Source organism: Talpa occidentalis, unplaced genomic scaffold (assembly GCF_014898055.3).
Source record: "Talpa occidentalis isolate TD23 unplaced genomic scaffold, MPIMG_talOcc4v2.1 talOcc4.8, whole genome shotgun sequence".
Classification (NCBI taxonomy): Eukaryota; Metazoa; Chordata; class Mammalia; order Eulipotyphla; family Talpidae; genus Talpa; species Talpa occidentalis.
This window is the reverse complement of record NW_023605194.1, coordinates 38233351-38249093: the sequence shown is the minus strand read 5'-3', so window position 1 is coordinate 38249093 and position 15743 is coordinate 38233351. Positions and strand designations below refer to the sequence as shown.

Here is a 15743-nt window from a genome sequence, read left to right as displayed (position 1 = left end):
GCTCTGAACAGATGTCTACTCGAGTACACTGTTGTGCCCACCAGCATGCACAAGGGCTCCATGCATCTTTTTCTATGTCAAACAGGTCATTAGTAGCTCTCTCCTAAACCAGGTAAATCTTCCCACAACAGAATTTAAGCTGAGCTATGGGACCAACAAGACTTTACAGAGAGTTGTGAAAAGTTTCTTTGGGAACTTATTTGAGAAGGTTGTTGAAAGTAGTTTTCAATCCTGGGCAGAGAGAATCTATCATAGACACAAACCTCGTCCCAACACCAATCTTCAGCAAGGGCAAGGTGATGCCACAGAAAATCAGCTGTATCCTCAAGGGCAACCATGATTAGTGCATCTATATTTAGCAAATAAAAATACATGATACCCAATTAAATTTTAATTGCAGATAAGCAACAAATAAGTTTTAGGATAAGCATGCCCCATGCAATATTTGGGACATACTTTGTCTAAAGTGTTATTTATCTAAAATTCACACTTAACTGAGCATCCTATAGTTTATCCATAAACCTACCTCTTAAGCAATGACTAAAATTTAACAACATAAATGACTAATATTTAACAACAATAACACATATTGACTTTTTGTTCTACTTGATAAAATGCCCCAAGAGGGCACAACATGACTTCTGTGTGTTCTTGCTAAAATTGCATAACTCAACCCGATCATGAGAAAATATCAAACAGGCTAAGTTGGGGAACACTGCAAAACAACATTTTACAAAAGCATCAAAGTCATGTGCTGTCTTAAGTTGGAGGAGACTTAGGAAACTTGACTATGAAATGCAAAATGGGATCCTGAACTAGAAAAACAGCATTAAAGGGGCAACCTGTGAAACTTGAGGTGTGTAGATTCATTAATAATATTGAATCTAGAATCATGGCGGTGGCCGCGGAGCAGTCGGGAGGACGAGGAAGGGGATGAAGAGGAGGCAGAGCAGTTGGTTCTGGTGAAATTGTCAGGAATTATTGATTCAGATTTTCTTTCAAAATGTGAAAATAAATGCAAGATTTTGGGTATTGACACTGAGAGGCCTATTCTGCAAGTGGACAGCTATGTCTTTGATGGGGAATATGAAGACACTCTTGGGACCTGTGTTACATTTGAAGAAAATGTTGAACATGAGAGATACCATTATTTTTTTTATATTTGAAGAAACTGAAGCACAAAGAGGTGAACAGTAGTAACACTCTCGAGGTCATACATTAGTGGATGCAGAAGGCAATAATAAAACAGTGCTAAAATATAAATGTCATACGATGAAGAAGCTCAGCATGACAAGAACTCTACTTACATAGAAGAAGGAAGGAGAAGAAAATATAGGTGGTGTGGAATGGCTGCAAATAAAGGACAATGATTTCTCCTATAGACCCAATATGATTTGTAGCTTTCTGCATGAAAATGAAGATGAAGAAGCTGTTCCTTCAGCATCAGATAAACCTTAGAATTGGAAGAGCAAGAGATTCAAATGAAAGAAAATTTAAACCTAAGTTCTGAATGAGAGAATCCATCACACTTGGAATTGGAGAATTCTGCTCCTCTTATTCCTGTTCCTTCTCTTGAGATGGAAGGTTCTGTTTTTATGGAATCTCAGGATACTGCCTTAGAAATCACTCCTAGGTGAAATGTTTCTCAAAGCTGTGAACTTTTGATTTTTAGAATTTTTGTATAAAATGATTGTAACTTTGAAAAAAATAATAATATTGAATCTATGTTAATCTCATGTTAATCTCCTGGTTCAGATCATTGTAGTGTGGGTATGTGAAATGTTACAAAAACTCCACAATCACCATCACATAGAACAAAGGAGTAAATGCATTCTCCCCAAAAATCAGGAGACCGTCCTCATCAATGGAACTCAGTATTTTACTGACTATTCATTAAAATAAGACAAGAAGAGAGAAAAACAAAGATAGGAAAGGAAGCTGTACAATTGTTTTCTTCACCAGTGACACAATCATTTGGGTAGATAATCCTTAAGATTATCTCACCAAGCTACTAGAACAAGAATTTGACAGAGTTGCAGCATATGGGTCAATACCCAAAAGTGAACTGTATTTCCTTATGAAATATATACCACTGGCATACAATTGGAACATGGACATACCAGCAGTCAAAAAGAAAAACCAAAATATTTAGAATAAATTAAAATCTGTATACTGAAAACCTACAAAACATCCTTGAAATATAAAAAGGCTTGAATACATAAACCATGTTTATGGACTAAAAAACTCAACATAATTGAGTCTCAACAAAATTATGTCAATTACCCCAATTAGATCTATAAATTCAATGAAATTCCTATCAAAATCCCCACAAGCTTTTTGGAGAAATTTATAAACTGACACAAAAATTATACATGGAAACGCAAACAGCTGATGAATTTGGAGGACTTAGACAACCTACTTTGAAGTTTTACTATAAAGCTATAGGAATCAGCAGAGTGGGGAACTGGCTAAGGGTAGCTATGAAGATTGATGGAATGGACCCCATTACATGTATGATATGACCGACTGATTTGCAAAGGTGTCAAGATAAATTAAAGGGGGGAAGGGGACTTTTCCAACGGTGCTTTGAACAACTAGAGTCCCATTTTGGGGGGGAAGAAGTTTAAAAAGAAAACCATTCAGTGCTCACCTCATACCATACACAAAAATTAATTCTGAATGGATTGTGGAATATTTATAACAACTTTACTCAAAATAGCCCAAATCTGGAACAATCCAAACCAACACAAGTAAATGGAAAAATAAAGTCTTATAGATCCAATTAATGCATTATCGCTCAGCAATAACAAGGAACTGACTACTGATTAATCCAATGACAGAGTGAATCTCAAAAATATTACACTGAGCAAAAGAAGCCAGACAAAAAAGGATGTAATGTATAATTCTACTTATATGGAGCTCTAGAAAACCTAAAGCAAATTCATTATAGCAGAAGCAGGTCAGTGGGGCTGGGCTGAGGTGGGTGATAGGATTGACTGCAAATGTTCATGAGGATAATGTCCTTTACATGGATTATGATAATGGTTATAAAGCACCGACATGTACCAAAAAGTCTTCAAACTATATATTTTCAACAGGCATATTTTAGTATACGTAAATTAGCTCAAAGTTGATTTTAAAAATTTTGCAAATATTATAGTTTTCTACTTATTCCAGCAACCTCATCCCTTAAATCTGTGATCCTCCAAATGTACAGTCACCTGGGAGGCTTGCTTAAACACTCATTGTCCAGATTCATCCCTACAGGAAGATGGGGGTGCTGGGAGTTGGCCTTTGAAACAAGCATCCTAGAAGATCACTCTTTGGAAAACTTGCCCTAAGTGGAATTTGGCATTTGATTTTTCTCCTGCATCAGAATTAATTCATGTTTATTCATCTGCCAAGCTGAGACCCCCTCAGGCCCAGCATTTCCATGAGGACTGGAAATGGCACTGAAGTTCTGCGTGGCAGGTAATGCCACCCGGATTCAGAGAGGATACCTGGGCTTTCATTGCGGTAGTTTAACAGACTCCGGTCAAGCCATGTGCCCAGTGAGTCTAGCTGGTGGGACCAACTGAAAGTTCTTGTGTAACTGTTTTGGCAGTTGGTTGGCGTAGCCCCACCCATGTTGTCAGGCCAACGGGGCCCAGTGCAGAGAGTATATAAGCAGGAAGGTCCCTGGGAAGAAAGGTCCCTGGTCCCTGGGAAGAAAGGCCCAAAATCCTGGGCAGGGCTGCCTCATGGCCCCCAGGCTCTGAGCACTCAGGTAGACAAGAGGCTGGGAGGAGGAAGCTGCTCTTGAGGGAACAAGCAGGGGCCGTGCAGGGGGCCACAGAATAGCAGGATACCCAACCTCTGTGCAGCTGAGCTTTAGAGACCTGCGTGGTGTCTGCACATCCCCAGTGCTGCTTCCACCTCCCTCCATCTTCTTTCTGAGCGCCAGGGGTGCTACCCATACTGGGCACACAGGGACAGCAAAGAAGCAGCTGCCAGCCTGTCCACAGCAGCTACTGGGATCTAGGCAGGTGTTGGTGCCTGGGTGGGCATGAAGTGGACCACACAATGCCATATTCTGGGGACCATGTGTCCTGATAAAGCAGAGCAATACAGAGAACAGCCCGGCCCAGAAGCGGGGGTGGGGGGGTTGGGGGGGGGGCAGAGCATGGTGACAAGGACACTGCTGGATGGAGAGAGAGGGAGAAGCAGAGGGGAAGGCACAGCAGCAGCCAGGAGCGAGAGGAGCCTGGAAGGTACCACATCCCCTCAGATAAATGAGGAGTCATGTCTCAGGGACATGCAGCCTGCTGGCCGCTGACCCACTGGGGTGGGCACCCACAGTGACACCCAAACCATGTTCTCACTCACTCCTGCCGAGCAGAGTCCCCTCCTGCCTGTGTGGACCAGCCAGAGCCCTGCACAGCCCTTTCATCCTGTGTATGTCTCTTTCACTTTCTAGAACAAGGAGCTGGTGGTGAGTTGTGTTTGTTTTTTGTTTTTTAAGATTTATTTATTTTTATACAAGAGCTGGGATACAGACCAGAAGGTGGGAGTGTGAGAGGATACACCAGAGACAAAGCAGGGAGCAGAACAGGCGGATCAAAGAAATATGCTGCTGAGGGGAGCAGCGGGCACGACAGGAGAGGTCTGCTGCGCCATGTGGAATTCTCACCTGCCGGCCGGGATCAAACCCACACTGCAGAGGCTGCGGAGAGCTTCACAGCACGGCGCTCAACCCGCTACACCACCGGGGAGGCCCAAGTTGTGTTTTTGTTTCTTTGGCCCACACAGAACTTCACAAAGAGGCGTCCAGAGCTGTGGGATATTTCTACTCCCCACGCCGCCATCTCCACCGACCTGGACAAAGAGAGCTGGCAGAAAAGAGGGTGACAGAGGGGCAGAGGAGGACACCTGGGAGGACCTAGGACTCACAAAATGTCATCAGACAATACCCTCTCCATGCTGCCAACTGTCAGAACCTCCGTCACATTACCAAACAGCAGTGGCCTGTTTCAGCAAGAGCCATGACCCACAGTGACGTTGACGTGAACAGGCCTTATTTTTGTTTTTGTCAGTTCCCAAAGATTGTTCATTGGCTGCTCCTTCCCTGGCTTAAGTGAGCATTTGGAAAAGGAACCTCAGGGTTCCAGTCCTGGTCACCCTCCCGCACTCTGATCCTGTTGGGTTTCATTTCCTTGGGTTTGCCCTGTCTCCTGGCAGGTTGTAGATTGACTGGGTTTGTCTTTTGGGGGCTTCAGGGCTGAGGAGAGTGGAGGGAGCTTTACCTGGCATTGGCTGTGAGGGAGGCCAGCACAGGTAAACCAGGGCTAAGGGTCAGCTGAGCTGGCTGTGGCTCACCCAGGGTGGGACCCTAATTAGAACCCATAAATTTGCACAACAGGGCCACTGTGACCTGTAATGGGGAGACCTAGGAAGCAGGCCCCACTCAGAGGCTGCCCTTGGTGCTGCTGCAGTGTGGTCAGGAAGGCTGCATCTGCCAACACCAGGCAAATCCGCCTCTGCTGATGCTCCTCCCTGATGTCCACCTTTATATTGCACTGCCCCAAGACCAGGCTTCTTCAAAAGGCAGCCCTAAGGAACACGGGGGTGGGAGAGAATTTGCTAATCTTTTGGGAAGGATCATCCTTGCAAATTATGTAGAGGTTGCTTGTGCTTCCCACAGAGGGCCTCCCTTACTGTACAGGGTGCTCTTACTCAGTTATCTTTGAATCCTCCCAAAAGGCTTAGCTGAGGGGCCGGAAGTTGACAGGTGCTGGGGCGACACGTTGTGTGTCTGCACCCCAGAAGTGCCACACAAGAGCTTTCTCTTCCTAGCAACCATGTGTACCAACATGCCCCATGGTGGTGGTCCCTAGTGGTGCAGACAGCAACCTAAAACACCCTCCCCACCCTTGGGAAGGGTGCTGTGGCCCAGGTTGGGGCTCAGACGGAGAGTAACAAAGAGGTTAGGCCCAGAAAGTGCGGCTTGGATCAAGATGAGTGTATAGGGGAATGAGATTTGCTCACTTTACTCCAGTACCAGGATCTCCACTCCCTGGACCCACGTTTATGGAATCGGTGACTACACAGTGATTCTCATCAGCATGAACAATGTCTTGGGCTCCCTGGGCAGTAGGTGTGAGTTACAACAAAATCACAAGGTTCATGAAGGTCAGAAAATAAAAGAAGGAATTTCTGAGTCAAGTTCCCATTAAGTGGAAATGCTGGTGCACCTGCCACCCCCAGAAGCTGGCTCAATAGAGGGAGGGAAGGAGCTGCTGCCTTGTCCTCCTGCCCTCAGCCGGGGTGACCAGGGTCCCATGGAGGAGGGTCCTGAAGGGAATGTTCTTCCCCAGGAAGAGCTGGGCCTGCCCTGCTGAGACACATCCCACACTGGGGCCCAGCACAGAATAGAGTCCAGATGGCTGGTGTGGAGGAAGAAAGAGCCCACAATTTCTGCCTGGCTTTACCCCTCCTCCTGGTCCTGCTCCATCCTGGTTGGGTCATGGCTTCCTCCAGGAGCTTCTATGGCACCAGGACAGCCAGCACTGCCTTCCTCTCTGTGCAACACAGCGGTGCCCAACACACCTTCCAGAGAGGAGGAAGCCCTGACCAAGGGCTCCTTCCTGTTCACAGGACATGGCTCCCCCTCTGAAAGCACCAGGACAGAGCTGGAGCGCAGGGTCCAGAGCTCCCCTAGGGTCCCCCACCCGGGATCCAGGTCACTCTCGGTCTCAGAGGAGCTTCCTTACAGGCTCCTCTGCTTTGCAGGACAAACTGGATACATTGGGCATGCAGATCATGGGCAACTGTCCTGAGCCGCCTCTTCTCTCCACCCTCCGTCAGCAGGACCCTGCACACTGACAGGGCATGGAGCTTCTTCTCTGCCTTCCCTGGTTGGCCTCATGAGTGCAGGCCTCCTCCTCCCTTCCTTCTAGCTCCTTCCCAGGTACCCCGCGGGCAACTCATGTTCCCCTCCAAGACACCACATATCTCCTCCAGCCTTGTACTTTAACTCTGCTAGTAGCTCCTGCCTTGTCCTCAGAAAGCACTAATTTGTTCTGATCCCTAAACAATCCCTGACTCACACCCTCACCCCCCAAAACATGCCTCTTGCCACAAGTAGAGGCCATAATCCTATCCCAGGGAGTTTGTGGAGACAAAGCTCCGGTGACTTTGGGAACCGAAGGGGACACTTAGCTGAGGGGCTGGAGCAGCAGCCAGCTCAGAGCTTCCTTACAGGCTCCTCTGCTTTGCAGGACAAACTGGATACATTGGGCATGCAGATCATGGGCAACTTTTTTCAAAAGCGCAACCAGTGCCCAAGGATGTGGTGTCAGCCCAGACGCAAGTTAAGCAGGGCACGGGGATGTGCCGCAAGGACAAGGCCGTTTGCTTTTTGCACTTGACGGCTGCCCTCTGGGACTGTGGGTGCAGGCATCTGTCACAAAGAAAGTCTAAGACAGGAACGTGGTGCCCAGGAGCCTCCCAGCTGATTCTAGACAGGGACCATGAGTTTTCCTTCATTTTCAACTAAAGGATGGCAGGAGACAAATCTAGAACATTACCCAGCACTTCAAAATTTAAATAAAAAGCCCAGAGTCAGTTGGGGAGGCTTCGTGCCTCCATCCCCACCCAGCACCAGGGCCATGGGTCAGCTGCTGCCCCCCATGTGGAGCCCCTCTTGGCTGATGGAGACACACCCCTCAGCACACACCTGGAAGCCTGGGGAACTCTGGGGCCTTCATTTAGTCAGAACATGTCCTTGTTCTCCAGGCTCCCAGGCAGGGGAAACAGATACAGTCAACATCCGAGCAAAAGGCGTTCAACGTCCGAGCCTGGGGCTGGGAAGGCTGGGCTCACCCCGACTCCTGAACACTCTCAGACAGGAGCCCAGGCAGGAGGACACCCAGGCAGAGGAAGGGCATCCTCAGAGGTCCAGCCTGAGGGTCCAGCCCCAGGGCCAAGGAAACCATAAGTTTCTGTTCCCAATTGCAGTGGCTTCTCACTGACCTCTCTCTTCTCTTCCCACAGACCTGCTCCTTATTCAGGTCCCCACGGGGGAAGATGCCCGGCCCGGCGTGCTTTCCCTTCAACTGCAGCTGGTCTCGTTGCCCATATGCCCCGTGCCCACCTCCCCAACTCTCATGCTCCCAGCCCCCACAATTCGCCTGTTCCATCGGCCCTCCGGGATGTTCCCAATGATCCCTGCCGCTGTGGGAACATGCGGTGCGGGCCCTCTGTCACCCCCGGCCCCGCAGCCTAGTGTTACGTCTCCAAAGCGTAGAGTAAGGTCTTTGTGTACTGCACTAGACACGCGAGTTGAGTCTTGGTTTACAGTGACAGGAGTTGATCCGCAGGAGAAGTGGATCCCTGGTGAACCCTGTCCACTGTGCGGGAAGTGGCCACGCTGTTCCTGCCAGGACAGAGCACCCTTCTGTCCTTGGCTGTGCACACGGATGAGTCCCCCCACAGCCTGGTCTTCATCCGTCACCAAGGGCTGGGACACATTGGGTTTTAGCTAAATTCTGCTCTTTGCAAAAAGCCAGGATGTCTTTGAAAGACAATACAGTCCTGTCCCCTCCCAAAGGCAGGAGAGAAGTACCTGACTTTATGGAGAGAAGTACCTGACTGTCTCACCTCCCTCACTCCCATTTTCTTTTCATTTTCTGATTACCACTTTCCGGATACGTCATAGAAAGAGACAAGACCCTCTCAAGTTCACCCACTAAAAGTGCAACTTGTCTTTAAAATACCCCAAACTGGGTCTCTCCAGTGGCACAGCAGGTTGAATGTCATGCTGTGAAGCTGTCTGCAGCCTCTGCAGCGCCAGTTCGATTCCCAGCTGGCCAGGGCGAATCCCACATGGCGAGGCAGACCTCTCCTTGCTGGACCGCAGCTCCCCTCAGCAATGCATTCGGTCCATCTGCCTGTTCTGTTCCCTGCTCTGTCTCTGGTGAACCCTCCCATGACTCTGGCCTGTACCCCAGCTCTTGTATAAAGAAAAAAGATAAATCTTAAAAAAAAAAATATGCCAAACTGCCCTTAAGCCCAGTAGGATTTTTGAGGATTCTCTCCATTTCTCTAAGAGAAAGAGAATCTCCCCTATTTGCCACCATGTATCCTGACAGTGATTTAGCCAAGTGTCTTGGTGCTCTGCCCAGCACAGGGCATCCGGGCACTGCCTTACCTGCAGCCTCACCACCCAAGGAACCCCATGAGGAAACCATGAGCCCTGGACGGCGGGTACCCCAAGTGAACCACAGTGAGCTGTCCCAGAGGCACACTGATAGTGATCTAAACTGCTGTCTGCCTCACCCCAATATCCTTGAAATGCTATAGCTATATTTATGTTTCAGTTGAATTTCTCTCAGACAGGTAAAGGTAGAAATATGTCAGGTTTGGGTTTTTATTCTGTATTGAGCGAGTGGATGGTTAGTGGTAAATAACTTTGCCCATGTTTGAATCAAAGAATTTCTGGGCCTCCCCGGTGGCGCAGCGGTTGAGCGCTGGGTTGAGCGCTGTGCTGCCCATAGCCTCTGCAGCACCGGTTCGATCCCTGGCTGCTGGGCGAGGGTCCCAAATGGTGCACAGACCTCACCCCCCATCCGCTGCTCCCCTCAACAGTGCACTTCGTCGGTCTGCTTTTCTGCTCTCCACTCTGGCTCTGGTGAATTCTCTCACCCTCCCACGCTTTTGACTGTACCCAGTGCTTGTGTAAATAAATAAATCTTTAAAAAAAAAAAAAAAAGAATTTCTGCCATGGTTTGTGTAAGTCATGTGGATGGATTTGCAGGGATACACTAAGTCACATGACTTTTAGCCTTGAAAACATTTATACCTGGAGTTTCTGCTCCTTTTCGACCCCACCCCAACCCCTCTGACAAGTGACAGGCGGCCTCTCCCTTGGCCGACACAGGAGAGGGAGGGAGAGGATCTGGCCCTCATGGGCTGTTCCCTTCCTGCCAGCTCATCTCCCCAGCTGTTTAAACACCAAGGCGCAAGGGACTTCAGAGAAATAAGCCAGCTTAAAATGGAGGCCACATAGAAGGTGCTAGAATTATGTGAGGAAGGGAGAGCTCAGCACTTTCAATTTGACCCCTTTCAGAGACTCCCTTCATGAGCAAAGGCAGGTGCATAGCGAGAACCCAGCATCAACCCCCTACTCTCCTCCTGACCCTCTTCATGCACTGTGAGGTCCTGGCCAAAGTTTGGTTTGGTTTATGTCACAGAGTAGTGCATTGTTCCAGGAGATGGAGCTGAGAACTTTTTTATTTACTGGCCCAAATTAAAATTCCATCTTAAAACATAAGTGTTAACAGAACAAACATATGATGAGCTTTCTGTTTCACCCTTCACTTGACAGCACAGCCATCACGTACCACCTTCGCCATCACGCTGTCTCATGGAAGTTATAGCCCCCTTTCTGGACTCTGGAGATGTTCTGTTTAAACCTGGGAAAATGACGTGAGGGAAGCAGTACTAGGAGGATGAAAGCTGGTCCAAGGTGCATGATCCTATTCCCCTGCAGAATACGGGTCCAGCCTGGAGGAAGACATTCAGGCAGGCACAAGCAGCTACCTGAAGTGGATCCTGGTGTGCTTCATGCAAGGGATCAGCCCTAGCTCTTCAGAGTTCCTTGTCTGGGCAACCCCAACAGCTCCACCCAAGAGATCAGTTCTTGGTCAGAGATTCTGGGAGGTGAGAAAGGGAAGGGGCTGCTTGGGGATAAGGTAGCCCCAGTGGCCTGGGTTCAGAGGTGATGCCTCAGTGTGGTTAGGGGTCCTCATGGCTGAGCCCCCTACACCTCTCCTGACATAGCCACATAAGGGACCCCAGAAGTTCAGGAGAACTCCCTCACTGAGTAGGTCCTTCATGCCAGGTACATGCTTACCTAAGCTCCTTGAATCCCCCAGCTCCCTATGAGGTAGCCCTTCCTCTCATCTTACAGATGAGAAGATTGAGGTGGGTAGAGGATAGCCAGCTTGCAGCTAGCAGAGCCCTGCCTGTCTTCCTGCCCAGCTCCCAGACTGCTCTGAGCACCATTTTACATGCAGAGCCTGCTTTTCTATTCCCAGGGCAGCAGGGATAATGTGAACGGCTTTGTGGACCCTGGACTGGCCCTCCAAGATGCACAGGTGAGGCTCTACTCTCACACTCCAGCCCTGCTAACCATGTGCCCCCCACCCTCTGCATTTGGACTCGGGGACAGACTCCTGGAAGCTTCACCCAATCCCTTTGCCCACAGGGGTTTTCTCCAATGCCAGGCTGAGAATCAGCTCAGCTTTCTGCAGGCCTTGACCTTCTGGTGTCTGTGGAGGAAAATGAGGATGTTGGGAAGACTCAAAAGCAGGAATGAGTGGGGTTCACTTAAGCTCCATCTTGGCAAGAAAAGGGCCACGAACCTGGGGACCCAGGGCCTCCAATGTGTGGATTCAGCTCTCTGAAGCTCTGCTGGCAGAATGCTCAGGGGGTGCAGAGCAAAACAGAGATGGAGGAGTGAGGTCCCGAAAGCAGTTCCTGACTCAGGATAGAAAAAAGAATTTAACCACCCCAGGACAGCAGCTCCCCATCAGAGACAACACCTGGAAGAGGCCAAGTTGACCTGCAGGGTGCATGGGAACTAACCCTTCAGCCCCAGCTCTGGGACTTGGGCTCTGTCCTTCTTCCTCCCTGCTCCCCTTCACTGGCTTGTGGGTGTCCCAATGCCAAGATCTGTACGCAGCAGGTGAGAAGATGCAAGGGACAGACGAGATGAAATTCATCACCATCCTGTGCACATGCAGTGCCACACACCTGATGAGAGGTACCAGAGATGGCAGGCAAGGGCTTCAGGGCCACAGGGGTCCCCCGGCCTCAGCCCATAAGAGACGACAATGGGGCCTTGTCATGGGGAAGCTGAGAGGTCGTGTTGTGGACTTCAGAATAATAAAGTTCTGAACATTCGAATCTAAGGGTCCTGGGGTTCTTAGCAGTGACTGTGTAGGACCAATTTAATTTGTCTGTGGACATCCATGAGATTTTAAAAAGCTTGGGGGTGATCAAAGCTGAGCACCAGGTGGGCATTTCCGTGGGACACTGAGTGAATGTGGCCCCTGCCAACCTGTGACTGCTCTTGGAAGTGTGGATACTTCTATGTGCCTCCAGATCTAAAGCCCAAACACTTTAAGTCCTGTAAGTCTCAGAGGTGCAGGGGTTTTAAAAGTGATGTTCTCCCATTCCCACCTGCTCCCCCTTCATGGCATCTGCTGAGGGGAGCCTCCACCCTGTCACTGGCTGATCCGGGGGTGGGAATCAAGCCCTGCCGAGACAGAACAGCTGCTCGGTGAATGAGACAACTACCAACAGCACAGACTTTGGGGTGAGAAAACCTCCCAGGCCTGTGGCGCTCAGCAGATCCTTCATCATCTCTGTCTCTGAGAAGATGCTCTGGGCCTCAAAGACTCCCCAGAGGAAGGAAACCTACTGTGTCCACCTGAACAAAAATAGTCCTGAAACTATGTAAAGGCAGAAGGCAGCTTCTCTCAACTCTCTGGCACCTCCTTGGCACCCGGCCCTGTTTCAAGTTCTGGCACCGCACTGCCAAGCCCAGCAGAGTCCATCCCTGCTTGGGTCCTTTAAAGGAGCTCCCAACTCTGGCCAGGGTCCAGCAGGGCACACGGGCACTAGCCACACCAGGCCCATGCCCGCCAGTGTTAGTTTCATGCTGACAGGGCCCCAAGGTTCGGCTTGGCCTCTCTTGGGTTTAACCGGAGTAGGGGAGAGTCACCTTGCTGAGGGATAAACATGTGGGCAAAATCAGGATTGTCTTAGCAAGGAAGAAAGGCAGCACAAGTTGCAGTCACAGCCTATATCATCTGTCACATCCTATCATCTAGCCTGCATCTCTGTTCTTGTAGTAAGGAGATAGATTTCCACAGCACCCAGCCTCAGCCCACAAATAGTTAAAATAACTGTAAGTCCTAGAATGAACCAGAGGTTCTAGAGACTTCCAAGGCCCCATAGACATTCCCTCATGGTATTGGCTGAATTTGGCCCTTTCTGTGTCCCAATGTCCTGGCATTACCTCTGTCCTCCTGCCAGTCCATTCCTCACTCTACGCTGGCCCTCGACGCTCCTGGGGTCCCCAGATTAGAGATCGGGGTTTGCACCACTGCTGTGGTGTGCTCTGGAATTGGACTGCCATCGGTGTCTCCCAGATCTGACCCCCTGGGGTACGTGACACTCAGTCCTAACTGGACATGTTCCCTCACTCTGTCTGGTCCAATCAGCTCCTCCCCAAGGCCACAGTTTGTGTCCAGGTCTTCTGCTCCAGACTCAGTGTTTCTGCTGTCCCTGGTGTTTCTCCCTCTTCCTCACTGCTGGGGTGACCAGGTTGACACTGGGTGGACCATGACTATCCCCTTGCCCCCCATACACACACACCTGTCTGTCACTCCTCACAGATGTATTCCCCACCCCTACCTCTATCTCACCACAAATCACGAGTTAACCTAACTGAAAGTGAGGTGTCACTTAAGTTCTTCCCTGTTCTCCTGGGATGTAGATTATCATCCCCCCAACCGGGACACATTGACTGACCACAGATGCCAGACTCTGGCAAGATCCCACGCCTCTCTGTACCAATCTGGTCAGGGTCTGTTGACCTAGGGATGCCTGTCCCGGTGTTTCTTTACCTTCAGTTCCTCCTCCTCTGCCTCGTCTGTTTTATACCTCTCTCGGCCCCATTTCCAGGTTTGTATCCTAAGGAAATAGACCATCTGGGGTGAATTCTTTTGCATCTTGGTGGCTGCCACTGTTCCAGCCTCCTCACCCCTCCAGGTGACCACATGTGACCTGCAAAGCCTCCATCTGCAGCCAGAGAGATGATACCACATTTGTACAGGCTGCAGGTCTATAGCATCACATCCCTGCAGCAGCCTGCACCAGCTGGTATAAAACCTGCTCTCAGAGTGCCCTTTTGTGGTTGAAAGGCTAAATGTCAGCTTAGGTGATTATAGTTAATGCTACTGTTATGAACAGGAAAATCGCTGAAAGAATAAATCTTAAATTGTCTCACCACAAAAAAAAAAAAATAGGTAATTATGTGTTGGGATGGAGGTTAGCTAGCCCCATGGTGATAAGCATTTTGCATTACTTAAGTACATCAAATCAGCAGACCTACACCTAAAACTCACACAAGATTTTGTCAAGTGAGTCTGAACACGACTGGAAAAGATTTTCTACAACTCAATAGTAAATTCTGTTAAAAATGGACAAAAATCTTGAGCATTCACAAAGATATACACACACATGACCCACACATGCATGAAATTGCACACTCATTTTAAAATCCTCAGAAAGCAGGGAGACAGAGGGGCAGGGATTGATCTATCTGGGAGGGTCTTGGACTCACACATGTCTCCGACAACACCCTCTCCAGGCTCCCAACAGTCTGATCCAGAACCTCCATCACATTATCAAATAGCAGGAGCCTGTTTCAACAACTGCATGACCCACAGTGACATGAACAGGGCTTTATTTTTGTTTTTGTCAGTTCCTAAAGATTGATCATTGGCCGGTCCTTCCCTGGGTTAAGTGAGCATTTGGAAAAGGAACCTCAGGGTTCCAGTCCTGGTCACCCTCCCGCACTCTGATCCTGTTGGCTTTCATTTCCTTCGGTTTGCCCTGTTTCCTGGCAGGTTGTGGACTGACTGGGTTTGTCTTTAGGGGACTTCAGGGCTGAGGAGGGTGAAGAGAGTCTGTCCTGGCATGAGATGTGAGGGAGGTCAGCCCCAGCACACCAGGACCCAAGGATCAGCTGGCTGCCTATGGCTTACCTCGGTGTGGAGGCCCAAACAGGACCCATAGAATTTGCACAGCAGGGCCACTGTGATCTATAACGGGGAGACCTAGGAAACAGACCCCACTCAGAGGCTGTCCTCGGTGCCGATGCAGTGTGGTGAGGGAGGCTGCATCTTCCAACACCGGGCCAATCCACCTCTGCTGATGCTTCTCCCCGATGTCCACCTTTACATTGCACTGCCCCAAGACCAGGCTTCTCCAAAGGGCAGCCTTTTGGGGAAGGATCATCTTTGCAAACTATGGTAGAGGTCGCTTGTGTTTCCCATGGGGGCCCCTCCCAAACACTACAGGGTGCTGCTTACTCAGTTGTCCATGAATCCTCCCAACAAGCCTTAGCTGAGGGGGCAAAACTGACAGGTGCGGGGCAACACATCATGTGTCTGCACCCTGGAATGGTAGACAAGGAAGCAGACAGAGCGCTCTCTTCCTAGGAGCCAAGGAAGACTCACCCTGGTGAATGCCTCTTGTTGCCAAGAAGACAGCATTTCAATGATGGAGGTGTTATCTCCCGTAGGGAGGGATTGTGACGCCCTCCCACCTCAATCCCGCACAGCAGAAGAACAGAGTCATACATCTGGGTGCCAGGGGCAGGGTGGAGAGGACTTAAACAAACATTAAAAAACTGACTCAGGGGGTAATGGAGACCATCCTGACCTTAGTGCTCAAAGGAGGCCACAAAGTATGTGCATACTCTCTCCGCCACAGCCTTGGTCCTAAACGAAGGCCACCCTCAGGGACAGGCCAGGTTCAGAGACATCGCTGGCTGGCTCACAGTCACCAGCCTCTGGTTCTCACAGAGGTGGCATAATTCCAGTGTGTTCAGTGGGCAGCAGATAGGTGAGCAAAAACAAACTAAATCACAAACAGATTGCCAAGAGCAAACAAAATGGAAGGAAGCAATT

At 49.4% G+C, this 15743-nt stretch overlaps 2 long non-coding RNA genes across 2 annotated transcripts in view; one reads left to right on the top strand and one right to left on the bottom strand.

Moving 5' to 3' along the window:
* Positions 1–3578, bottom strand: part of LOC119234559 (uncharacterized) — a 68248-nt gene extending 64670 nt beyond the window's left edge. Inside the window, exon 1 of the long non-coding RNA XR_005122646.2 lies at positions 3501–3578. This is a non-coding gene — a long non-coding RNA (uncharacterized LOC119234559). The remainder of the gene's footprint in view (positions 1–3500) is intronic.
* A 7081-nt stretch (positions 3579–10659) lies between these two features.
* LOC119234560 (uncharacterized) lies at positions 10660–11827 on the top strand. The gene is made up of 3 exons (XR_005122647.2): positions 10660–10698; positions 11076–11135; positions 11246–11827. It is a non-coding gene; the product is annotated as an uncharacterized LOC119234560 (long non-coding RNA).
* The last annotated feature ends 3916 nt before the right edge of the window (positions 11828–15743 follow it).